Raw genomic sequence first — 4,865 nt, forward strand, 5'->3', positions numbered from 1 at the left:
GCGACCCTCAGATTGCGAGTCGAGCGCCGTAATCACCTGGCCATGCCGGGCCCCAATGTCAATCAGTTGAAGTTAAATGGTTTGTAATATTCGAAACCTATAAACGTTCCTGGTCAAATGTCTGAAGTTCCCGATTAATAAGCGTTATAACAATCACAGTTATAGCTTCCGAAGTTTATAGTATACCAACTATAGCAAACCAATAATATATACTGTCTTTTGGCTCGTCGCGTTGAGTATATTTATAGGCGTGAGGAGAGTTTCTCGAAGTTTCAGCTTACGCAACAATACTGAAGATAAAATAGTTTTTACGTACATACATGTATTGTAGATTCTTACACTCCAGAATTTTCTACAACATTAGTAAATAGGAGGGAATTTCGTAATACATATTTAACAGTATAAGGTATGCACATTTTTAAATATAAATTTCACTTAAACAAACATCGATATTAAAACAGATATATAATAGTAAATCCGTCACATTAAAAAAATAATCATCTTCATGCATTGCAATAACGAATACTTAATCCTCAAGTTACTGACTTCCGTATATACCACTCATTATCTGCGTGATCCATATACAAAATCAAGAGTAAATATTAGGTCATCAAAAATTAATGTCGCGCTTTGGAACACTTTCATTACCTCCCCCCCAAAAAAAACCATTTAACTTCAATGGATTCTCATTGGACATTAGTATATTTACAAAAACATTACCTAACGTCACAGGTGGAAATCACGGCGTGTGTGGCTGATGAATATCGAAGGACAAGGCTAGCTAGCTCCTCGTTAAGCGAATTGTACCTGCATCAACTCGTAATTAACTCGCTCACCATGGACCCTCGATAAGATATCAAGGAAGTTCCAGACTAGAAAGAAGACTTTATATTACTTGCAAGTTTGTAAATTTTTAGCATATAAATCATTGTTTGTAATAACTATTTGTAATAACCGTTATTGTAAATTATATTGTTGTGTGTATATTAAAACGTATTTGTGTTTAAAAAACTGTGTGTATCAATCTTATTGACAAATATCAAACTGACTATATATCGGCTTTTACTTAACTGCTAAATCCAAAGTAAAATTTAACTACTAAATTTAAAATATCATTTAGCTCGGTTTCAGACCATTTAAAATTCTAGTATGTAACATGTTAAATTGAAGGCTTGTCCGGGATTTGTATCAGAGACAAAATTCAATCTAAATTAAAATTTAAATCACAATTGAATTTATATATATCAGTGGCAACAAGATTTGATCATGTCTGATTATCAAGATTTTCTTGAATCACCCTCCCTCGAACAACTAGAAAAATACAACAAAATGAATTGCTCGAAATTGCTAAAGTTTTAGAACTAGAAGTTAAAAGATCAATGAGAAAAAAATGAACTAAAAAAGCGTATTATCGAAATACTAGTCGATGATGATATGTTGCCTGAGGAAGCATTAGAGGAATGCTTTAGTGTCTCTACTAGCCAATCGGGGTTGAGCGATAAAGATAAATTAGAGATCCAGCTAAAACACAAACAACTCGAGCTCGAACGAAAAAGAAAAAGCTCGTATTGAAGCTGAAAGAGAAAATAAACGTCTCGAGAACGAAAAAATTCGCATTGAAATCCGAAAAAGAAATTAGGCTGAAAAAAATGGAAATTAGACTCAACACCGATCGACCAAGGCAAAATGACGACTTTGAACTTGATCGATATGTTAAAGTACCACCGTTCAATAAAAACGAAATTGATAAATATTTTCAACATTATGAGAAGGTTGCCCAAACTATTGAATGACCCACCGAAAAATGGTCATTATTATTAAAAAGTGTCGTAACTGGTAAAACACAAGAAGCTTATGCCGCTCTCTCTTTAGAATATTGTACGAATTATGATAAGGTTAAAGTTGCTACTCTCAAAGCATACGAGTTAGTACTGGAGGCTTATCGCCAAAAGTTTAGGGGTTATCACAAACAAGGTAATAAAACTTATACGGAATTTGCACACGAAAAAGGGGATTATTTTGTCAATGGTGTAATTCTATGCATATTGGCAATAGTTTCGACAAACTAAGAAAATAATGTCTAACTGAGAAATTTAAACATAGTGCACGTGACGACCTCAAAACTTACTTGGATGAAAGAAAGTTGAAACACTACTGGCAGCAGCTGCTCTTTCAGATGATTACACTTTAACACATAAAACCACTTTCATAAAAAGAAAGTCCTACCATCTCAACAAAAACTTATATATTTTCAATCCACTAAAGTTGAGGATTCTTCTGTAAAATCCAGCTCCTTTAGTTCGAAATCTTGTGACAGTCAGGATAAAACTTTTTTAAAACAATCAAGGCCCGTCTGACATTTTTGTAAAAAAAAAACTGATCATGTTATATCCGATTGTTGGTGTTTGAAAAAGAGAAGAAGGCAACATCCACTGTGTTTGTGTCAACATATGAATGTAGTTTTACCAGATCACCTGTTGTTGATTTATCCACTGATATAAAGGCTGGTGTAATAAGGCAGAAATTTAGACCTTTTGTGTCTGTTGGTTCTGTGTCTTTGACAAATGACACAGGCAATCCCATACTCATACGCATTCTACGTGATACTGAGGCGACTCAGTCAGTGTTGTTAGAAGGTATATTGCGTTTAGATTCGAGTTCTGCCACATGTGAGTCTGTTATTGCTCAAGGTATTGAGGGTGGCTTTGTTAATGTTTCTTTTCATAACATTTATTTAGCATCAGACCTAATTTATGGACCAGTTGTGGTTAGAGTAAGACCTACTCTGCCAATTAAGGGTGTATTATTGTGGTTGGGAAACGATTTGGCTGGGGGAAAAGTTGCCGAACCTAAAATGGTAAGCGGGCTGATCACTGTTTTTTTTTAAGGATGGTGCTGTCGTTGAGGAGAATCCCAATGTGTTTCCCTCGTGTGTTGTGACTCGACCTCAGGCTAAGACATTAATCCAAAAACAAATGATGGACATGGGTTCAGAGGACGATATTATAGATTTGTCTAAGAAATGTTTTGGATCTGACAGGGATCTTGCGGATAATTGTCTTACTGACGATTCCACTGTGAGTGAAAATCATGAACGTGAGGGATCTGATTCACCTGGTGAAGTTCCGTTTACATAAAGTAAACTGATCGCAGAGCAAGAAAAATATCTGCAGATCTCTTCACTATTTCAATTTACACTCCCAAAAGATGAACTGGAGAAAGTTTTCAATTGGTTATTTTTTCAAAAATGGTGTACTTATGAGAAAATAGAGATCACCAGATGTGCCAGCTTCAGATGGCTGGGCTATTGTTTACGAAATCGTTGTTCCCAAAGCGTATCATACTGAAATATTGAAAGTTGGATATGAACTCCCCATGGGAAGTCATTAGGTGTCAAGAAGACATGTGACAAAATAATGAGACATTTCTTTGGGCCAAAAGTTAGGCAAGACGTTTCTCAGTTTTGCAAAACTTGTCATACCTGTCAATTAGTCGGAAAATCTAACCAAAAAATTCTTGTTACTCCATTGAAACCTTGTTTGTTTGTTTGTAATTAAGCACACAGCTACACAATGGGCTATCTGTGCTATCGAAACCCGGATTCTAGCCTGGTAAGTCTGCAGACATACCGCTGTGTCACTGGGGGCCAAGGAATCCTCAGACATTACTCTTGTGCGACCTAGGGGAAAATTACAGTCACACATATCAATAATATGTTTCAATAGTGCTTTATAACAGCTGAGAATCCATGAATTAAAGGGTCAGTGGGGAAATCCGTCCACATGCCCCAGGCAACAATACGCAGAATAATCAAGACGGGTCTCTACCACGACACATCTGTTCATCCATTACATACTTCAAGCAGTTGGAGAATGAAACTGGTATGTTGAAACTGACACCGGGAAACAGTCGTCTTTGTACAACAGTTGTACTATGGAAAGCAAAAAAGTAGTGATGAGTTTTAGACATGACAGACTTTTGGAATGGAAACTTCAACACAATATTCTTGTCTAGATACATGTTCCTCAGATAGAGCATGACCGGACGTAGTAACACGGAATGTAACGACTTGGTTATGTTTCAGAATCGTTTTAAGGTACTCAACCTCTATATTTTGAAGCTCATCAGTGTGCAACTTGTAAAGTAATTCACAGTTCTGATACCTTATCCATAAAAAATGTCAGTTTTGTATTTAATTCAAAAGTAAGTTACAACCCTCTTAAGCAACACACTAGTAACTCATAAGTCATACGTAATTTACAGAACGTTATCTATAGGAAAATGACAGTTTTTATGTGTAACTCAAGTGTAAGTCACAATCCCCATGAGCAACAAACTAGTAACTAATAATTTATGCGTAATTCACAGTTCGGATATGATATCCATGAGCAAATGACAATTTTGTGCTTAACTCAAGAGTAAGTCACAATCTCGACCAGCAACATAGTAGAAACTCGTAACTCATACGTAACTTGTGGTGCTGATATGTTATCCATAAGTAATCCAAGTTGCTGTTGTGTAACCCATTACGAAATGAAAATGCTTATAAGCATAACATTAGTTTATCAGTAGTTTACCAACGTTTATCTCCAATCCATAAACAAGTTGTAGTGCTCCTGTTTTATCCGTACTTTATTGATATTACTAATATTTTGCCCACAAATAACTCATTTACACAAAGACCATCCCATAGGGGTATTCATTATGACTCCACTAGTAATAGATGGTCATCTCAGAGTGATGGATGAGCAGTGGAAAATCTAAGCTAAACAGATATAATATTGTCGGATAACTTTATGAAGGTATTTTGAAATTTAAGAGATCGGCGAGGTAGTATCATCAAAAGAGTATGCTTTCTGAATGTG

Source organism: Limulus polyphemus, unplaced genomic scaffold, assembly GCF_000517525.1.
Source record: "Limulus polyphemus unplaced genomic scaffold, Limulus_polyphemus-2.1.2 Scaffold142, whole genome shotgun sequence".
Lineage (NCBI taxonomy): Eukaryota > Metazoa > Arthropoda > Merostomata > Xiphosura > Limulidae > Limulus > Limulus polyphemus.